Consider the following 22,519-nt stretch of genomic DNA (forward strand, 5'->3'; position numbering starts at 1 on the left):
CTTGGGGACCCAATCCTGTCCCCACAGAGCATGATTCGAGTGGTCTCACTGAAGGCTGCAGGCTACCCAAAGAGACCAAATAGATGATCCTTATGGGTCCCTACCAATTCAGGATATTCTATGAAATCCACAAAATGGCACCAGGGCCAAAACACCCAAATATCTTATTCCGGAGCACAAACTTTAGGGCAAACTCTTCATTTTGCATCACTGCCCTAACCATGACATGACCAGAACCGCTGAGTACGGTTTGCCAGGCTGCAGCAGCTGTAGCCAGACTCACCAGTGTGGCTTGGGGGGTGAAAGGAATGAGAAAACATCCAAGGTTTCCTTTAGACTAGGGAGAAACTAGGGATAAAACTTGTATTCATGAGTTTCATGCTGACAAGCAACAGGGGCCAGGGGCCCTAACGCACAGAAATCGTAGCCAGGCAATGAGGACTTCTGTCACAGCTCTGCCCTTACTCAAAGATATGCTGAACAGTTGCATGGGGAAAACACTCAGGCCAGAAAAGTGGCTTCATGTTTCTTCTCACGATGGAGCACGAATAAATGCACAATTCTGAGCTGTGTGAAAGTAGCCCTGGTTTAGGTACCCAGGCAGGAAAAAGGCCCTAAAGAGGGGTCTTAGGTGACAGGCAGTCACAGTAAAAAATGTCCCAAGATCTTATACTGGCTTGCAATCTGCGTAAATATAAATAAATACCTCAATGTAAGCTGCCCATAAGCCCACAAATTTTCATATTTGCCAAAAACTACAGGATGACTTTTTCTGCGAGAATCTCTATGCAAGTATCCTGAAGAAATAACCATCTAATTTCACTACAAACATCATCAACAACATTTTGCTTCTACAACCTCTTCTTAGTTTCCATTATCTGCTCCTTTTTAATGCCTGCAGCTCCATCTGCTAATAACGGGCTGCGCTGGGGATTAGCTTGTTTATGTGCTCCCGTTGGCAGCTTTACGTGGGGGAGGTGGAGCAAAATGATTATAACCTCCTTGTGCTCCTTTGCCCTGATCCCTGCGAAAGAACAGCTTGCCCAGATGATGCCATGAGATGCTTCACAGTGTCAGCTATAGCTGGTAAGGAGGTCTTGACTCATGCCCAAGTTAAGCATGGGTTAAACGCTCAGGGAAGTGTTTTGTGTTTGCAGAGTGGTGGGGAATGTTTGTGTAACCTGCCAGCTGCTTTCACTGGCTCCTTACCTGGGGTGTTTGAAGAGTAAACGGGATGGGCAGGGGCTGCCTAGATGCCTGTGGGGCAGGAGCAGGTGGCAGGGGCATGGGGTACAGGAGAGCCAACCCTCACCATCACACCCTGCTTTGACTTTGCTTCTTTATTTTCCCTTTTTTTTTTTTTTTAATTTTATTTTCTTGACTTTTTTTTTTTCTTTTAATACAAATTAAGTGAATGGTTCTGGCAAACCTTCAAGGTTTTAATGTCAGTCTGGGCACACAAAATCAAAGGTAAAGCTCTTACGTGGCACTTGCTCTCAGGCAACATTGCCAAGGGAGGAAGTGGGATTTTTGAACAAGTTGTCAAAACCCTGAGCTCCTAGACTTGAGGCTGAAGGCTTACCAGATGTTTTGTGCTGTCAGAAATCACAGTCCCGGTTATTATGAATCATGGCAGAGAAAAAAATTACTCTACTTTTGCATTCAGTTCTTGGATTTCTGTTCATCTTCTGTAAGCAGGAGTATGGAAACTATTTTTCCCCATTTTTTTCCTTCTTATTTTTTTCTTTTTTTCCCTTTTTTCTTTTCTTTCCAGCACTGCTCTTGAGGTGCGTGTGGCCCTGCATGGTCAGCCTGGCTGCCTGGTTTCCCAAATACGTGGCATATGTGGCATTCTGATATTAACGTGTTATCATTCAGATTGCTATGGGTAATACCCAGAATCCTGTCAATACCTGAAGAAACAAGTGCAAACAAGGCAAAAACAAGCATTTAGAATTTCCTGACACTTCCAAAAGTCTTGAAAAGTTGTAAAAGTGTGTATATAAATATTTATTAAGTTGTGTTGGAGAAAAAAAAAAAAGTGAAAGTTCAAGTCTTCAGAGCTCTCCAGTTTCAGCTGTGTAATAAGATGCTATAAATGTTGTCCTTTCTTCTGCAGCATCAAAGGCCCCTTGTTATAGGATCTGCTGCTTTGTCTGCAAAGACCTGTGTAGTGGGGGCTCTAATCCATTTTTAAGTTGTGCAAGCACATTTCTATTTTTCCCCCCACCATTTTTTTTTATAGCTTGACCATTCCCTTTTATTAATGCTGTTAACAAGATTGTTTAAATGGATTCTTTGTTGTCTTGTTTTATGTGTGGGGTGGGGTTTTTTTGGCTCGATTTGTACTTTTTTATTTCTTCCTTTTTTATTGACTAGAAGCTATGGCTTTTGACAGTCTTTTGTAGAGGAGATTTAAAAATAATAATAGAAAATTATTTTTATTTTTCACGTCTTCCTATAATAGATTGTCCAAGGCACAGAAATTTCACCTGGGTTGCACTACGAGCATAATGCAATGTAAAGGCTGCTCCAAAATCATACAAGCCATTACTTTCTCAGATGTCCTCAACAAAGAAAAAAAAACAAACAAACAAACAAAAAGAATAAACTGGAGGCCAAAAATCAGACTGAAAATGTTGTGCTGGGGAGAAGTTGGTCCAGCACCAGGCCAGCTAATTAGGGAAAAGTGCAAACAGGATTATGTGAATATCGCTGCTTCCGCAGCAGACACAGCAGCAGGAAAGGTCCCCAACAAACATGTAGCCACAACAATAGGCAATCTGCACGGCCTGCTGGTTGCTCCAGCTGAGCTACAAATCTAATTAACCTCTGACTTCTCTGGGTCATGGCCTTTCAACTACTGTGCGGAACAACCTAGGAAACGTGATAGAAAAGTTGCTTTATATCAGATTTCAGGCAATAAAGAAAGCCTCACAATCTCCCATTAAAGAGCTGACATAAATTTGCTGACTTTCTGGAAATATCATTATTTGTGATAAACATCTGTGTTTACAATTTTTATTAATATAGGGTGTTTAAAAAAAAACACAACAGTTTCTATGGAGTTGTAGCCCCTTTGGAAAGTGACTCATGCACCTCAAATGCATTTAAGTAATGTAAGTAAATAATTAGCATGCCATAACCTACTGCAGGTCACTGCCAATTGTTCGTCAGCTTAGCCACTGACAATTATTTTCACCATGGTGCAGAGGGGTTCCCTTCATCCCGTGTCCAAAGCTTGCCACCAGCATAGGTAAAGCCCATTTCAGTCTCCCTGAAGGTGGAAGTAAAATAACCCTGCAGCTGCTCACTGCCTTCCCCAGCCAGGGATGGCATGGGGCTGACAGCAAAGGTAGTGGGGCAGCTTTGGGGGATGCTCAGCCCCCTCCCAGCACCTCCAGCCCTCAGACAACCTGTGCCAAAACCCAGGAGTCACTGGGCACTCACTTGTTCCCTGCACTTTGTACCTGCGGTTTGCAATCCCGAACCACAAAGGGGTTTCCTCCACAGATTTCAGGATAGCACAGGCTGAGATGTCTCCGTATGCACTTGGACTTGGTGAGCCACAGGAATCTACAGCCCCATAAAAAGACTCATGGTTAAGAAAAATCTGGAAAAGTACTGTCTGTATTTCCACATTATTTACTATTAAGAGATTTAGGGGTGTGTGGGGAACAACATATGATAAATTGCAAGATACAGAAATAAGCCTGCTGTAGGAAGCCCCAGTACCTGAGCCCCTGTAGGCATCTGTGATAGATGCAGGTCTGATAATCAAGGTCAAAAAGTTCCTTGGCACGATAGCGAGGAGAGAAACCACAGCTTGAGGGGAGACTGAAGAAAAGTGTTGACACCACAAAGGCAGCGACAATGCTCCATTAAACCTGATGAAGCTTGAAATCCAAAGCTGGTAGGAAAGGCTTGTATAAACTGCATAGGAAGCGCTTAAAAATGCTGATAAGTAGGTATCTTTCTGACCCTGTTGGCAGCTGCATTGATACACATTTACAGGGACAAAGTTCCTGTAGAGAAGTTTCTCAGGAGCATTTGATGTGCCAGTGCATTCAGGCAAAAATGGGCAAAAACCTCCCTGAAGCTCAAGCAAACACGGTTAAGGAAAACACCACAAGCACAGAACTGCTCCGCTCCCTGCTTTGTTTTCACTTGCTCCTCATGGGAGATTTTGTGACAGGGGATTATATAGCTCCCATGTGCAATTATCTTTTTATTCTGGATGCCCTAAAGACATTCAGTGACTGTTTACATGCCCTTTTTTTTTTTTTTTTTTTTTTTTTAACAAGGGATTGAAGCTGGTCTTTGGCTCTAAAGTATGCCCAGGCTGCCACCCCTCTTCTGAGCACATTGACATGCCCCAGGTTCCTCATGTGGTTCTTCTGGTCCTCCTCCCTGAGCACAAACTTGAAAACAACCAGAAATCCTCATCGGGACCGACACAGGGTATGGTGCCCCTGTGGGGTCTCCACCCTTTCTGAGAAAGGAATGAGGTGCTCAAGACCAGGTGAGAAGTGCTTGTGGGGATACCCCACAGGGAAAAATGGTTGACATTTTTAGGATGGGGCAGTGAAGGGTTTGAAGTGAGGCAGGAATAAAAGAGGAGTCTGGGCGAGGTGGAAAAAGGCATCCAGGAAGTGTAATGATGTATTAATTCGGTGATATGGATTATGATAGTTGCAGATTGTCGTCATAGTAATTCCATTGTTAGTTCCATAATAATATTTCAGCAAAGACTCCAGTTCTTGATGAAAATAAAGTTTGGAAACTGTTGATTTAATGAATAACAAGAAATTTGGTAAATCACAGTAAAAGCTGTTGTCTGTAATTTTGTAGCCACATATTAAAAATTGCTATTGACACCTCACGGCAGGGAATTCGTAACATTTCAAGTTACCTTGATTTTGTTATTCTGCACAGCACAGCCATGGGAGCTCACGGAAACCCTGGAGGTAGAACTTGTTTCCAATTACTCCTGAAGCTGCCAAGGAAAGCAAACCTCACTTTTAGAAAGTTCTGCCCCTTGGCTTCTGCTGCAATGACCATTTGGCTTCAGTAACATCTGTGTGTCCTCAGCAGCTCCGAGAAACAGTGTGTTTCTGTCAGGTACCCAAAGAGGTGTTGAAGAGCTGGAGTTAAGTACTTGGTCTTGACAATCTGATGAAATGGGATTTTTCATAAAAAGTCCTAGTGGTTGTATTTCATCAAAAATAGGGGCAGATACTGCTGCCTTCAATACTTGCCTTTTCCTGTTTGTATACTAACACACACGTCATCAGCTGTGTCTTGAAACACTGATTTGGAAAAATAAATTTAGTTTATTGTATTAACAAGGCTGCAAGGATGCGTAAACCCAACTACATTTTATATGACAGTTTGCCAGAGTTGCTCACCCATATCTAATTACCAGTGTGGCAACAAAGGTGAGATTAGGGCATAATCGTGTCTTCTGCTTGGTGACTTTCACTATAGCAAAGAGAGCAGTAAAGGAGTGTCATGGTGCATGTAGTTTTAGTTTTGATAGCTTGGGTAATATTAATGGTCACCATAAAATGAAATAACACAGGTGTCGGCATGACAGAGGTACTGGGGGAAAAATCCAACGTCCTTGATAATCTCCTCACAGCCTGTGCTGAAACACTGGCCACTGTGCTCCCCAGTGAAATCAGAGCACTCAGCTGGGGTCATCCTGATGAAAGCCTGCTGCCCAGATGCAAGCTAGCACCGGCCCTCTGTAACAGAGGACACCAGGTCCCAGCAGCTGGTGCTCCTCAGGCTTGTAGACAGTTGTATTTTGTAGAAATACAACGTTCAACACATCCTTATATGAATCTTGTGTGTTCTTCCTCTTCGGTATCTTCCAAACAAGTTCTGTGTGTCTCTGCTTATCATTTCCAGCTGGTCATTAACAGGGTAGTTGCACATCTTGTATAATTTAAAGTGCATATCAACTCAGAATGCTTGTAATAAAATATAGATTAATTCCTTAACAACAACAACAAAATCTATGCAGAAAACTGTTGCCTTTACAGCAGAGTGGAACTTCATGTGAGAAGCTCCTTCAGGGCAGTAAAATGATCTTTTGATATTTTTTCATGTAAATCTCTGCAGACTTTTTTTTTTTCCTTTTCCTTTTGTAGAAAGAAAATAAAAATTTTAAAATAGCCAGAAGGCAAAATATTAACACATTTTACATTTGAACAAGTTCTTCTGATTCCTTTCATAAATACCATCAGTGCCAAAAGGGAATTCTGCACTTACATTCTGAAGCATCAGTGTGATCATATGATTCACACTAAAATTCAATCTGAATAGCAGCGTTTTATTGTGGTATTACAAAAAAAAAAAAAAAAAAAAAAAAAAAAGAAAAAGCTGCCCCAAGGCTGGCAGCTTCTTCTTTGCAGTATGGAGAAAGAATTTTCTCTGTAGGACATGGTATAAAGCTGTATTATAAATGTGTTCAGGTACCTGCACACACAGTTGATGTAAGACACCTTATGCTTTTGTCAGAGGTGTGTGACACTGTAACAGGCACAGATTTAAGTGGGAGAAGCAAATTTCCATTCAGGACAGTATGACTGAGTCTATCCTGGTCTGAAAGAGCAATGTTTGTGTGCATGTATCCTGCCGGTGCCCTTCACCTACTCCTGTGCAGGGGGTGACAGGGCTGTGCCCAAGCAGTGCCCTCCTCCCTGCAAGTACCAAAACAATGCCATGCATGCAGAGCACATGGGCTGCAGCACTGAGCAATGCTCTGTTTTCCCTGGCAGACTTTATTCTCTGCTGTCCTGCAAGGTGCATGTGCTTGGGCCCTTCAATACCAAAGGCCACCTGCTTGCAAGCAACCAGACCAGTCCAGGCACTATCCTTGTGTATACATCATCGTGCAGACAGCTTGCTCTTGTGTAACGGGCCCAATTCTCCTCCAATTTGATGTGTTTTGCATCTGGCAATGCAAGGGGATTGATGCATAGGTGCACAAGCACAGAGCAGGTCCATGTCAGGCACATTTCTGTTTTTCCCCAGCATCGTTGCCAGTGAGGCAGCATAGTTTGCAGAGGAAGGTACTAGAAATGTAAAGTATCACAAAGATCACAGCTACTGCGCTGTGGAATAGTTTGGGTCCACTTACAGCTCCTTGTAGTCCCAATCCACCTTCTTCCTTTGTGATTCAAGGTTACAAGTAGAACAGCATCCCCTGTAGCAGAAAGGAGATGACTCTGCTGTAATTACAAAGGGGACTTTTGAGATCAAAAGATGTAAACAGCTTCTCATAAGTGTGCTATCCTGCTAATTCCCCAGCCAACTGAATGCTAAGCTGTGCCCTGCTGGGATGCAAAAAAAACTTGAAAGGCAAAGAGCAGAGGTCAGAGTGATGTCTCTTTGGGCACTGGCTGAGATACTGGCGTACAGTGAGCTCATGAAGTAGCCCAAGGCTCAGTGCAAGCATCATTCATACAGCTGCAGGGACCCAGGAGCATGCATCACACCAGCCTTGGGGACGAATCCAGCTTCCAACACTTTGCAAGGTGGCAGCCCATGCAAAAGGGAGAACCTCCGGCAAGAACAGGGCAACGGAGCTGCTGGTTTCCATCCTGGTTTCCATCCCACAGAGCAGGGCTGTGGCCCTGCTACCTGCAAGGCTTGCCTCAGGTGCTCACGTGTGGGCACGCCACTGCCAATTTTATGAGATGCTTGCATCGATATGCACCCTCAGACCTAACTATTCTAAAATTGTGTCCCAGCCCTTCACTGAGGCTTTAAAGAGCATTGTTAACTCCATATGTGTCTTTTGGCTCCCTGCTTTTTATTTCTGTGTTTTATCTGCTGGCACCCTCCGAGTGTTAAAAGTTGCATTTAACCTTGTCAAAGGAGGACTGCTTCTATTTTAAATTGAAGCATTTTGTGCAGAAGTCATATTTTGCTTGCAGCATTTCCTTATGGCTAAATATTTCTGTTGGAATTCCCAAATGACAATGTAAAAACACTCCAACGAGCTGAGGAAGAGCAACTTCTGCTCTGGAAGGGAGTCTGATGATATCCTTGATACCTTTAATTGAAACTATTTTATGTCCAAGACAAATGAAGGGTTAACAGCAACATGCATATTCATGACAGATTTAGCCTTTTATTTTATTTTTTTACAACATTTTTCTGAGCATATCATGATTCCCTCAAATTTCTATGGTTAAATCTCTTGGGCTGTTTTATTGTACAAATTGCCATATTCCATAGAGTGAGTGACAAGATTCCCCAGGCTGAAGCATCACCTCCTCACCCTGGGGCTTAGCTGTCATTGCAGAGGCAAGTTGCACATTGCAGCTACTTTGCCTGGGCAAGCGTGTACTTCACCTGCTTGGGTTTATTTAATTTATTCCTTGAATATGTCAGTGTGCAGCTCTAAGATCTGCTTTCTCCTGGAACTGACTGGGCATTCTCAAAAGAAAAAGTTAAACTTGCAAACTTCTTGCACTGAGAGAGCTGAAGTAGAATAGATTGTTTTGGATTTGTTTAATCTGAACTACAAGCTCATTGCTTTGGGACCTTGGAATAAATTCCTTTGTTATCATGCAGGAGGGCATCTCTTCTGCAGAGTCCCATAACAAATCTTGGCTGTTACGTGACCACATACTCAGAAAACACCTTTGCTTTTCTCAACTGCAATTCTTTGGGTGTTTTCTTCCCATAAAATTGGCTTTAATTTGATTTGAGACAAAATATGAAAATATCCAAATTCTCCCCAAATAAAAATCCTGCTTGCTTAGCTCTTCTTCCTGCAGAGATCTGTACAATAAAGCTTTAAGTAAAATTAGTAGAAAGAGAAATAGCAGAGGGAGAAGCATGACTAAGCAGATTGAAGAGAACATCACTGTCTACCTACAGTATTTTTCAACCTTTGTCCTAAATCTGTTTTAATGCCTATGGGGAACTGCTCTATTCGTACAGAAGGACAATAGAAGTGGTCTGAAGTGATTTTTGCCCTAAAGAACCAACCTTTGAATGTAGCCTGGCTAGGTAAAACCTGGCCATCAGCTTTCAGTGACTATTAGGAAAACAACCAACCAAACAAACAAACAAACATATTTTCTCATTGTCTTGAAGCTCTTCAAATATATTCTTCTTGGTCTTCACGTTATATTAGAAAATGCTACTGTCAAATGAACTTTTCAAATCAAAATGGAACTTTTTTCATTTTTAACAGTAAAAACTAATAAAAGATATTGTCTCTGCCTAAACACAGTGGTGACAAAAGACACCAGCAATATACCTGACACAAACTAATCTCTATCCCTTTGAAATAAATGGCTACCTAATGGAATAGCTGCTCTTTTATAGGTCTTCCTTTTGAATAGAGATACTGAATGAATCCTCATTATCTATTCCTTCCATACTTATTCAAAGAGTGAAAATATATGACAGGTGGGCACAATACATGGAAGATGTATTACTGCATAGCTGTAATCCAGTACACTAAGGTCATTACTTCAGCTGCGACTTAACTTGGTAATGGAGATAGGATAAACAAGAAAGGAAAGAACCGTACTTTTCCTTGAATATCTCAGAAAATAATACTGTATATTATTTTTGATTCAGAGACAGCTATGTAACTACTTTTAAAAAAAATATATTTTCTTTTCCTGAAAAAAAAAATAATGGCGTGAAAAGCAGCCATTAATGAAACAGACCGGTTTCTCCTGGGCTGAAAAAGATACGATGAGGCCAAGATTTTTCAGCTGATGAACCCGCTTCTGTAATCTGTTTTGGATAACATTGTTATAACAGCATCAAAAGCATGCCTATGTGAAAGATATTAATGATTTCTTCTGAAGCAAAACATGAAGAACAACTATCTGGAAAGAATGTAATTGATCATCTATTATGGGGAATTAAAGGCAGTGGTGGGGGTGTTACAAACTTTTCATTACATTAAAATGAAAACCGGCCATTATGGGATGAGAGGGATTGAACTTTGTACTGAAAACATCATGCATTCATCTATTTATTTAAACCGTGCTTCCTAGATGACTCAGCCCTTTGTTAGGGTTGTCTAAGCCTATTACCTCCTTTTCCAGTTGCCTTTTTTTTTTTGAGAAATTTCAACTGACTGAGCCGTATTTTTTATTTGATCTCTACCTCACCCTGGATTTTAAAGTTAAATGTGATTTTAAGAAGTTCAGACATAATTGAAAGGAATGCTAGGACCAGGAGGCAGATTCCTCAGTACCTGATGCATTTTCCACTATAAAGCACTTGTGGTAAGCCTCCTGTTTGGTGGAGGTATATGAGACTTGGCAAGAAATTTGGTTCTAGGTTCACTAGGCTTCTGCTATTTCCTCGGGCGACACCTACCTGTATTAGAAACCCCAGAAACTCACAAGATATACAGGTTTTCCTGCAATTGCTCAATGCAGATGAAAATGACAGCAGCCTTAAGGCTACCCAGCATTTATGCTGAAAGACTGGACCTGCCTACAGACATCCAGCAACCCATAAAAATGCGAGACTGAGATTGCTGTTCCACATAAAAATGGCTCTGTGTGTCATTCCCAGTGCTCTGTTCCACATCACACATTCAGGTATGTCCTTCATGGCTATGGGATGTATCAATCCATCGCGGTCCTACACAAGGACTGCAAGACAAATTGGCTATTTGGCTGTTACGGTGACGGAGGACATTCTCCTGCTTCTGTATTGGATGACAAGGATAAATCTTTAACCGTGTGTAAGTACACTTCACCAGCTGCCAGCAGAGTAAGAGTACATTAGAAAAACAACTTGATAAGCATATTGATTAATGAGCACTTGGAACGGTTCAGTTAAAGACTTAATTCAGATTTGTTGTAATTCTGATTACTATGTGCTCATAAATGCTCTCATAATCCATAGCTATAACCAAACTATTAGAAACACTGGGAATTAGCATAGTGAGACTGCAAATGAGCCTCTGGATCATGCTGACAACATGCTATGCACTAGTCGTATTTTTTTTTCCTTTTTAAAACAATGATCATTGTGGGATTAAATGGGTCAAAATGATGAAGCAGCACAGGTTTGAAAGAATTTGCATTTCCCATGTCACACCAAATGGCTGGCTTTCAGAGTGTGCCATTTAACCAGTTTGCCTCCCTTTCCAGGTTTTAATCAGTTTCTAGATAGTTCTGCAAAAGTTTGGGGTTGAACCTTGTTGAACCTATTTCAGAAAGTTATGAATCTTCTGAGAGAATGTACAAAAAGACCAAAACTGAGGTAAAAATAAGACAAAAAAAAAAAGGATTAAAAAAAAAAAAGTTACGCCACCTTTTAAAAAGTAGTAGTACTGAAGGAGTAATGAAGTAGTATTTCAATGTTACTACTTTCAATACTAGTTGAAAGTAGTAGCATTGAATCTACTAATCTTTCAATACTGTTACTTCCACCACTAAAACTGACCTAGATAAGGTTAAAATACAAGGCTGCAGATAGAAAGAAACACCTGATCTTCCTTCTCTTCATCTCCTAGAGAGGATCTGAAGCCTCCTGACCTGCACCTGCCTCCCACCTGCATTCAGGGCGTGCTGTTGAGGAGCCCACACAGAGAGAAGGCCTTCGGGGCCAACCAGCAGGCATGGGGATGTGGGGGCTAAGCTTTGGGATGGTGCAGAGTGGAACAGACCAGAGAGACAAATTCAGAAACGCAAATACTTGTCTGACTGGCAATGAGAGCTGGCCTTTCTCTGCTACCTCACGTACAAGGTTTTCGCAACTTCACCTCCAAAGAGCATCTCAGCTGAAAACCCAGGTGCCAAAGATACTCATTTAGAATGGATGACCCACAGCTCTTTTAGGTGTAGGACTCGCTCTCAGAGCCTGGGAGTTGGCAGACCTGGGCAAACGAGAGCCCCAGCTCTGCCGCTGTGACACCCACAGGTCAGGCTGCGTCCTGCTCAGGGGACCGACCCTCAGGAAAGCGTGCAGGTCCTGGAAAGATCCCACCGGCTGCTCTAAGTCAGCAGTCTGCTGAATCCAGCATATGGGTCAAAGTTGGCATGGCTTTCAGCGTAATTCTGTTAATTCCTTGGAGATTTGCAAAGCTTCATGAAAAACGCCGTGTTTTCCCAGTGGCCATCTGTTATGAGCACATAAGATTGCCTGTGCTCGTGGCTAGCAGGTCAGCTGCTGGAGGGGGTTTCTTATCATATCCCTTCAGCGATGGGATCAATCTTTACAAGTAGAATAGAATAGAATAGAATAGAATAGAATAGAATAGAATAGAATAGAATAGAATAGAATAGAATAGAATAGCTCAGTTGGAAGGGAACTACGAATGCCATCAAGACCAACTGCCTGACCACTTTAGGGCTAACCAAGAGTTAAAGCACACCATTGAGGGCATTGTCTAAATGCCCTCATCAACCACCTCTCTAGGAAGCCTGTTCTAGTGTTTGACCACCTTCACAGCAAAGAAATTTTTGTAACATCCAGTCTGAACCTCCCCTGACGCAGCTTTGTGCCACTCCCATGCGTTCTGTTGTCATTTACCAGGGAGCAGAGACCGGCACCTCCCTCTCCACTTCCCTTCCTCAGAAGGTTGTAGAGAGCATTGAGGTCGCCTCAGCTTTATTTTCTACAGACTAGACAACCCAAGCCTCCTCAGCTTCTCCTTGTAAGAAGCAAAAGTTCCTCTCAGATCACATCCAGATGTTCATTGCAGGCAAGGAAATACAGACCACATGGCAGTGGCTCTTCCAACTATCACACTTGACCAGGCTTTGCTCAAGTGTTGTATGAGAAGTTTTAAAAAGTGAGAAGCAGCGGCCACAGTTTCTCCCAACACAGTGTGGGGGCTTTTCAGGAGACGTGACACAGGCACCTCCGTGCGCTCTCAGAAATGCACATGCCGAGATCAGAGCTGCTGTTGTTGCAGCTGCTGCCTCACACACACAGCACTTTGAAGCCTGTGTTTGAGCTTTTGGTTTGGGATTTGTCATGGGCCAACTTGGAACAAGGAAGGGAAGATGGCTCAAGGCTTGCATCTTGCCTTGCATAGGTGGAAAGATGGGGGTGAGGGCTAGAAATGCAGGTAAAGGAGGAGGAATGAAAAAATAGGGAGTTCAGAGGGAGACACTCGGTTGCAGGAGATGGGGAAGAATAGGGAAGTAGACAGAGATATGGGGCTGGGATCCAGACAAGAGAAATTGGATTGTCATATAAGTGTTCAGAGAAGCTGATACTGACCAATTTGTTTTGGGAAGCTTTCGTAGGCACTTAGAAGGATGCCTTGCAAAAAAAGTGAACAGCTCAAGGTGCTGTTGCTTTCTGTTAACCTGGAATTCTTCTAGAATGCCTGGCTGGAGACTTGCATCCAGGCACTATAGAGGTGATGAGTATGCCATTCAGTGTTATTCAGATAGCTACATCATTCCTATCAGGGTTAATGATAACATGAATTTAGAAAAGCCTCTGGTGGGTTTCTGTAGTTGCTCTTATTCCCTAGAGACAGGACTTCATCCATGCAAAACCCACTTGGGTAAGACTGCAATGAAAGGATATTTTACGGCAGCACAAACCCTTCTGTAAGTCACTCTTTCAACAATGATTAGACAACTCTTTTCCTAGTGTATTGCCTAAGTCTTCTGTATGCATGGAAAACCTTTTGCTAGTTGTCAAATGACTGTTTCTGAGGCTCTAAGGATCTGTTACATTTGGAATAAACCTACAACTTGCTTAACCTTGTTCTTTCTGTGCCCTAAGGCCTCAGGGCTGCTGGAGGCACGATGTAAAAACGCCTTGCCAGGAGCACGTTCACACTGGGGAGCCATGGCAGGAGACAAGGCTCTTGGTGGCATTGTGAGGAGAAGCATATGTGCCTCCTCTGTTCAGCAGCACCTATTGGAAGGCACTGTTGGATGGGTTCCCAGCATTAATTTGCAATAATCACAATCATTTACATTCAGGCCTTAATTAATGAATATCTGGATGTGTATGGGATGGGGTGATGTGGAGAGGATATGCAGGGTCTATTTCTGCCCCTTTTCATTCTGGTAAAACTCTGCTCATGACTCACTGCTCATTACTGTCTCCTGGCAATGTATGAAGAAAGAGATGTACAGCAGAACAAAATGTTTCTTACTCTGATTATTTGCTTCTTTTTAACAGCCCAGTACCTCCCTTACCACAGCCTGGTAAATGGGTTCCTTACAATTTTAAATCCTCAAAGTGTTTTTGTAAGGAAATGTTTGAGCATACGACTACCTCAAGGTTATTTGAGTTTTATCGTCTTTAATCATCGGTTATTTGAGTTATAGTCTCAGTGCTAAATGGTTGTTGGAGGGATAAGGGGATAGAAAGTCCTTTTCTGTGGGATATGCCATCCCAACCTGGCTGCTGGAGCTGTTTAAAATCTCTGACCTGGTAACTACTGAAGCCCACCTATATCTCCGTGTGCTGTCGTGCATGGCTGCTGCTTCCAAATGCAGGACAGGTATGCCAGCGGCATTCTTCCCACTGCATGGGAGTCCTAAGGACCTCTTCCAGCTCTATTTGCTGGCCCAGTTGAACAGTACAGGGTGCTGAAGGCATCTCAGCAGCATGGGCACAATGGAGGAAAGGTGACCTGAGCTTGGGGCAGGCCATCTCCCAAGGGAGAAGCATCGATGGGCCTATGGATACACCTCAAATGTTGGTTGAGCTGGGTTAGGGGGAAGAGTGCTGGGAAGTGCTGGGACGATAGCTGGATACGTGCAAAAAATACAAGGTTGGCATCTGGTCTGACTAACAGAAACACACTAAAATTATCCTAGGGAAGAAGCATTTCAAGTTACTCATTTACAGCTGGCACACATTTTATATCTGACAGTAGGACAAAGCACTGTAAAAATACCCTTAAGAATGTGAATCTCTGCTCTGATTTGCACTTAAAAGGCAACATCTGATTAGTGTCTGTGTTTTATTAGCAGAAAACTGAGAGGATGAAAGCTTCTCAGATATTACCTTTATTGTACCAAATACTTTTCAGAGTATACTGTGGAGGAAAATGTCACATTTCATTAAAGTGGATCATTCATATACCACAAAGGACTTGGCAGTGGTTTATAGACCCAGTGGTAATTTTCAATGTTGCCCATTTTTTAGTCTTGAAGATCATTTTAAAAATGCTTCCGATGACCTCAGACTAGATCAACTGGTGCTCACTGGTCTGTATGTTGATGTGTGCTGTTGTGCACCAGCTGTGGGGCTGCTTTAGGTATAAGCAGCTCAGTTGCTGTGTCAGCAGTTATCACACAGTTCAATTTTAATAGGCTTGGTTACACAGCACATTCCCAGACCTTCCAGCTGTGCCTCATGAAAATGTATGCTGACACTCATTCTGGTCTCAGCATAACCCCTTCTTTGGTGTTACTTTATTATTATTATTATTATTATTATTATTATTATTATTATTATTATTATTATTATACTTACAAGTAATCTCAGTGTTTCAGATATATGAAATGTCAGATATGTTGAGGATAATATCCCATCACTGCAAGTTTTCGCCTCTATTAGTTGTTTCTGTGTGCTTCATTTAATCTGTTTGCTACCCATTAGAAAGGCTAGCAAAACATTTGGTTCTTGAAGAGTTGAGTGCTTCATTTTATCTGATGCAACTGAATCAGCAGGGCAATAATTTACAACAAAGAACTTTTTTGGCAGTCTTGGGCTTTTTTTTCATGGATTGTCTTTGAACAGATTGTAATTTTCTTGAATTTATTAATTATTCAAAATGTTAATGACTTTGGGGGATTGATTATGAGCAATTTTATGTGAGTATTTGGTATTCAGTATACAACTTCTAGGGCCATTACTTCGTTGTGTAGGTAGATAAAGGAGCATCGTTTTCTCTGTATTGTTGACAAAAGATGCTGAAAAATGTCATGAGAATTTTGCTCAGAAGATAAGAGCTTGGGAAAACACAAGAAAAAAGATCAGAACATTTACCCCTAAAATCCTGGCAGATAAAGTGTTTTCCTAACAATAATTTCTGAAGTAAGGGTTATTGTCAAATCTCTTTTGTTTACATATAGGATGTTCATTTCTCAAGATAACTCACACACAAAGCAATTGGGTGTGTGCATGTAGTCCTCATGAGGGTGTAATACAGCTTAGGTCACAGTTGCCTTGTGCTTTGGTGAGAGGCATGTTTCTCCAAACAATATATTCTGCCATTGCTGTCAGTCTGCAAATTTATCTCAAGGTTACAGTGAAGGTGAAGGTGACTGGATGCAGTTTCTAGTTCCGAAGAGTGCTGTCAGATGCTTGTGCACCTTGCTGGTCTCTGAACATTTGCTTTCTAATTCTATTGAAGCACAAAAGGCTTTAATTCACAGTTAATGAGCATTTTGTGGGATAACAACCTCAGTTCTTGAACAGCAAGTGGCTTGAAGCAGGTGTTCAACAAATTAACTTTTAAAGATATTTGAATACTTAATTAGGAAATATTTGGTGATGCTTCCTTCGATCTGCTCTTGCCTACTTTTGCTTTAAGGGGGAGAGGAGAGAGGGAAAGCAGTTGCTGTGAGGTAGAAGTACGTACTTCTTGCATCATTTAAATATAGATCTGATTTTTGTGTTAAAAATTCAGTGTTAAAAAATCACGTTTTAATTGCTGTATATATTTACTATATCTTTCATTCCCATACTCTTGACATTTTGGCCAGTCTGGGAAGCAGCTGTGTGAGTGGCTGCTGCTGGCTGGAGCTTTCCCCCTGTACCAGACAGGAATCTCTACAAGCTCTGCACCTCCTCGGTGTAACTTTTCATTGCTTTGACTAGCAGGTCTACTGATGGATTTCCTTAAAAAGCAGACTGCTACCCAGATCTTAGAGTAATGTGATGTGTGCTGAGGCTCTCTGTAGCTGTTGAGGTGAATGAAGAGCACTTACATTTCTTCTGGCTCTGCACAAGCAAAGCTAAATGAAGGGTGCAGACGCTGCAGAGGACTGCTGGCTTAGCACAGGAAAGAGTCACGGCACAGCCTGTGGGAGCATGTGAGAGCTCCCATCTGCAGTTCTTTCCCAGTCATGCTCAGGATGTTTTTTTTCCACTAAATGTCCAGTTGTTGCTTTATTTCTTTTCCCACAACCTTCCACCATCTGGCTTGTATTTAAAAGACACAGTTTAGTTCAACACATTAAATTTCAGCTATGCAGGCTGCAATAGCTTCTGCTCTCCAGGAACTGGTAAAGCATCATGTGTCAGCTCTCAGAGAAATACAAGGGTTAGTTGGTTAGAAAATGAGCAGAGAAGCAAAAGCTATACACCTTAAGGTTGATAGAAGTTAATCCATTTTAAACTCCTTACATCATTTAAGCCTCTTGGGACAGGGATTTGTCTTTAAGTCCCTGTAAAATATCATGTCATATCCATTCTGCTCTATAAAAAATGAGTAAAACCCATAAAATTCCTCAGTCATGCTAGAAATCTATGGGACACCTACATTTGGTTTGCATTGAAACCCCAGTAAACCTGATCTGGTTCTTCACAGTAGACACTGAAGTGAAAATTCATCGTTAGTTAGCAGTGCTCTGGCACTCCCCTAGCTGTACTTCAGAAATAGGCTGAACTGGGTATGCTTTATGGAAAAATAAAAAAAAGAAAAAAAAAAAAAAAGGAATTTTTATAATTGCGTTCAAGATTATGATTTCCAATTTAGAGTATCTGTATGTGAGCTAAGGGCATGCTGCAGGTGCTTGACTGCATGTTTCTGCAGCAGAGCTGCTCAGTCACTCAGCTGTGGCAATCTGTGACCACACACGGGACCCCCAAGTCCCCCTGGGGTGGCAGGAGAAGCCAGGTCTGATAATCTGGAGCACCTCACATGAGGTGCATTTGATGTCTATGTTTGGGACAAATTAATCCATGATTAGGTATATGAGTTCCCACTATACGCAGGGGACATTTTTTCTGTGCAGTTGGGAGAAAGGCCAGAGAGCAATTTGGTCACCCTGAAGTAGACCCCTAGGTGCTTGGGCTGTTTTTTCTTGTCTCACCATCAGCCTTTCTAAAAGCTGGCCAGAACCACTCCTTTGGATGCCTGGGCCGTGCTGCACCTGACAGGATGGTCACGAGTCCATCTGTGTGGTGCAGAAAGCATCTTCCAGCCCCTCGGGTCTGTTGTATTCACCGAGGCTCTCCGGTTGACAGCTGTCTAGCTACATGCCACAGAGGGGTTACTGCATCTCAAACATCACTTTTTCAAACATCGCTATTGCAACACACATTTTTCTGTGTGTGGTCTTCCTTCCTGACAAAGAGCAAGGTAAGTGAGCAAGAATGTGCAAGAATGTGTACAAGTATAAGCACGTACTTGTGAACGTAGCATACAAATACTATAAGGAAAAATGCAGTTTCTGTTGCCATTAAAGCTGTCTAATAATTTCCATTTCCTTTTTACAGATGCCTCTGAAGCTGAGGTTTATATGAGTTAAATCTTTGTTTGCAAATTCTGCAACAGACTCTACTGCTTTGACTTCCTGTGCTGTAAAGTCCTGCTTCTTCTGTGCACATACTTCTGGGCCAACCGGAGGTCAACAGATACTTCCTAAGAAAGCTCTTGATGGCTTTTCTTTTCTTTTCTTCCCCTGACATATAAAGTTCTCTCTCTCTGAACATTACAGTAAAAGCGCAGTAACAGGAAAGGTACAAGGAAAATGGAACTGTACGTTTAAAGGTAAAAGTCAGGAGTAATCTCTCTCTATTGTGATACAGGGTACACACAGCTGTCTGGCTGGCTGAGTTTTGGAATGCACTGAAATATAAGCAGAGGCTTGTTCTTTGTCTTTCACTTTTAACTTGACAAGATCCTCAAATGTATTTTTATAGTTTCCTTCCTGGTATGCTCCCAGAGATAAGTACTTGCTTGAAGTAAATGGCAGGCCTGCACTAGCTGGAAGAAAGCTTCTCCTTACACTCTGTAATAGAAGCAACAGAATTTGCTCCTGATTCCTTTGTTGAGCCACCAGAGATCATAAAAAGAAAAGCCAAAGGATAATGCATTTCTAACTGGTGCACTCCTGGCTACCCTGTGTATGGTATGAAGAAATGTAAAAGCTCATACGCAGTGCAATACTCAATCATACACTTGATCATGAGCTCTAATAAAGAAAGGAGGATTACAAGCTCTTCTTTGTTTCACATGGGAAAGTATTTTCTGTTTCATTTATTATACTGAGCTTTCCTGCAAAGATATTCCTAATACATGTCTGCCATGTTCCTGCATTCCCTTTCATATTCACATCATTAAAAAAAAAGAAAAAAAAAGAAAAGCAAAACAAACAAAAGCAAACAAACAAACAAACAAAACCAGACCTTTTCTGATATATTTAATAATTATTCTTGCAACAGTAACACTTTTCAAAGCAGTTTACTATTTTATTTAGCCCAGGGAATTTAGGGGGAATTAGCTCAAATGGTAGAGCGCTCGCTTAGCATGCGAGAGGTAGCGGGATCGATGCCCGCATTCTCCATTTTGCACTGTGAGTTGGCTGAAGGGAAGGAGCCAGAGGGTTGATGTCAATGGGGTGGAGCCAAGTTGGAGTCCTGTGTCTAGTGGAGTCTCTCAAGGGTTGGTACTGGGACCAGTGTTGTTTAATATATTCATCGATGACTTGGATGAGGGAATGGGCTGTGCTGTCAGCAAGTTTGCTGATGACACTAAACTGGGAGGAGTGGCTGACATGCCTGAGGGCTGTGCTGGATGGCTGAAGGACCTTGATAGGCTTTGAGAAACTTAATGAAATATAACCAGGGCAAGCGTAGACTCCTGCATCTGGGCAAGAACAATCCCGGACACCAGGACAGGCTGGAGACTGCCCTGCTGGAGAGCAGTGAAGGGGAGAGGGACCTGGGGGTCCTGTCCTAGTGGACAGCAGGATGACCATGAGCCAGCACTGTGCCCTTGTGGCCAAGAAGGCCAATGGCAGCCTGGGGGTGGTTAGTAGGTCGAGAGAGGTTCTCCTGCCTTCTGCTCTGCCCTGGTGAGATTGCATTTAGAATATTGTGTCCAGTTCTGGGCCCTTCAGTTCATGAAGGACAGGGAACTGCTTGAGAGAGTCCAGCGCAGAGCCACGAGGATGATTCAGGGAGTGGAGCATCTCCCTTATGAGGAAAGGCTGAGGGAGATGTGTCTCCTTAGCTTGGAGGAGACTGAGGGGTGACCTTATTAATGATTATAATATGTAAAGTAGCTTGGGAACAGCGCCCTACCATGACTCCTAAAGAGGACAAATAGGTGGCTAAAGGCTGTGAGGCAGCTGCTTCTGCTGGGAGCACTGGGAGGGAGATGTGGCGAGGGATGGCTCCTCTCTCATGCGGGCATGTAGACTCCAGCAGCCCTGTGAGATGCCACTCCTGGATCAGCTGGGCTCTCTGGGTCTTTGACACTGTAAAAACAAATAAAGGAGCAGACTTGCTCATACATACTCAAGGGTTGTAAGTGCTAAATGACCCAAGTCAATAGCCAAGGGGGACAAAGTCCACTAAAATCAATGAGAAGACTAAAAAAAAGGTAGGAGAGAAACTGCTTTAAACAGAACCTTTTATTACCATCAACTAAAAGTTAGCATGAAGACTACTTCCCTTTGACTTACACAGCAGTATTTGTGTAGTATAATAAGAGAGAGGCAGGAAGCTGGAAACAAAACCAACACTGGAGTTAGAGGAAGGTAAATAAAGCAAGTCCCTGCAAGTTAGAAAGTTTAGAACATCCTGGTTACACGGAAAGTAAAAAAGAGCCAACTTCCCACTTCTCAGGAGAGGCACTAGATACACGTTTGGAAATGTTCACATAGCACAACTTTCATTAAAAAGCAACTGAGCTGCTGCCATCTTCCTGAATCAATGCAGAACTATTTTACCTTTTCTAGTGTCATTTCAAATGTCGCCTAATGCAGCATCATTAAATGCAAATGAAGTTGTTGTTATGGAGAATACCCTGCTGTTTCTGGTAATGATCAGTTAGAAGGTGTGCTTGCATGAAGAAACCAGAAGGTTGGTATTTATGTCTCTGTAATGAATGAATTGCATCTTAGCAGAGTTAAGGGAGTCCAAAGATGAACAGATTCCTGCTGGTTGCCTTGTCAAGACAGCAGCTGTGGAATAAGTAACCAGGGAGAAAGTCATCAGAGATCAATTTACAAAAATGACAACAAGGTATTAAGAACCTCCTGAAACCTGTAAAAGTGCGTTAGAAAAGAGACATGAAGAACTTCATAGAAAATTTTAAACTAAAAGAGGGTAGATTTAGATTAGATACTAGGTTTTAAACTAAAAGGGCAAATTTAGATTAGATACTAGGATAGGGGTAGATATTAGATATTAGCTACGAGGGTGTTGAGGCCCTGGCACAGGCTGCCCAGAGCAGCTGTGGCTGCCCCATCCCTGGAGGTGCTCAAGGCCAGGCTGGATGGGGCTTTGGGCAACCTGGGCTGGTGGGAGGTGTCCCTGCCATGGCAGGGGGGTGGAGCTGGGTGAGCTTTAAGGTCCTTTCCAACCCAAACCATTCTGTGACTCTATGAAGATGTTTAACAGTTTCAGCATAGGAAGTGAGTATCTTTATATATACATGTACGGTACTTATGGTCTTGGTGTTTAGGAACTGAGAAGAATTTGTTTCTGTTCTCAGACCTTCCTTGTACTTTGCAATAAACTATAAATAAATAAATAAATAAATTTAATAGGCAGAGTTTATATTAGTGCCCTGGTTTCATCTGGGGTAGTTAATTTTCTTCCTAGTAGCTGATACAGTGCTGTGTGATTTAGGGTGATGTTGATAACACACAGATGATTTCAGTTGTTGCAGAGCAGGGCCTACACTGAGCCAAGGACATTTCAGCTCTGCCAGCAAAGAGGCTGGGGATGAACAAGGAGCTGGGAGGGGCCACAGCCAGAACAGCTGGCCCAAAGGGACCAAAGGGATGTCCCATACTGTATGATACTGTAGGATGACACGCTCAGCATTATAAGCTGGGGGAGCTGCTTGGGGGGCTGCTGTTGCTTGGGGACTGGCTGGGCAGAGATCAGATGGTGGTGAGCAATTGTGTTTTGCATCACTTGTTTTCTGTACCCTTTTATTTTTTTATTTCATTTTTTCCCCCTTTTCTTTCCTACTAAATTGTCTTTATCTTAACCCACAACTTTTATTTTGTTCCCCAATTCTCTCCCCCATCCCACTGGGGGCAGGAATGAATGAGCAAGCAGCTCTGTGGCACTAAACTGCCTGCCAGGCTAACCCACAACAGTCAGTCAGTGGAAGTCAAAGGGCCAGGTTGGGACTTTTGCACTTCTGAAGTGCTCCTGAAGTGTTATTTAGAAGGCACGAATGAAAATCCAACCGTACATAGGCCTTACTTTACAGCCTTGCACTGAATGAATTTTGCCCTGAGTAGTTTGCTATTGCCAGGCAGAAATCACTGTGAGAAGCATCATTTCTGCAGAGAAACATCATTACACCAGGAGGAGAGAAGATTCAGCTCCCCTAACTTCTGTG

General features: G+C 42.4%; 1 long non-coding RNA gene and 1 other non-coding gene across 3 annotated transcripts; both read left to right on the top strand.

The window, feature by feature from the left end:
* The first annotated feature begins 1,010 nt into the window (after positions 1-1,010).
* Positions 1,011-21,636, top strand: LOC110354838 (uncharacterized). Of its 2 annotated transcripts, none has more exons than XR_011807376.1 (3): positions 1,011-1,086; positions 4,305-4,522; positions 18,430-21,636. It is a non-coding gene; the product is annotated as an uncharacterized lncRNA (long non-coding RNA). The 2 variants fall into 2 exon arrangements; XR_011807375.1 differs by lacking the exon at positions 18,430-21,636 and adding an exon at positions 4,936-6,265.
* TRNAA-AGC (transfer RNA alanine (anticodon AGC)) lies at positions 19,427-19,499 on the top strand. The gene has a single exon. It is a non-coding gene; the product is annotated as a tRNA-Ala (tRNA).
* Positions 21,637-22,519: the final 883 nt, after the last annotated feature.

This window comes from Anas platyrhynchos, chromosome 1 (genome assembly GCF_047663525.1).
Source record: "Anas platyrhynchos isolate ZD024472 breed Pekin duck chromosome 1, IASCAAS_PekinDuck_T2T, whole genome shotgun sequence".
NCBI lineage: Eukaryota > Metazoa > Chordata > Aves > Anseriformes > Anatidae > Anas > Anas platyrhynchos.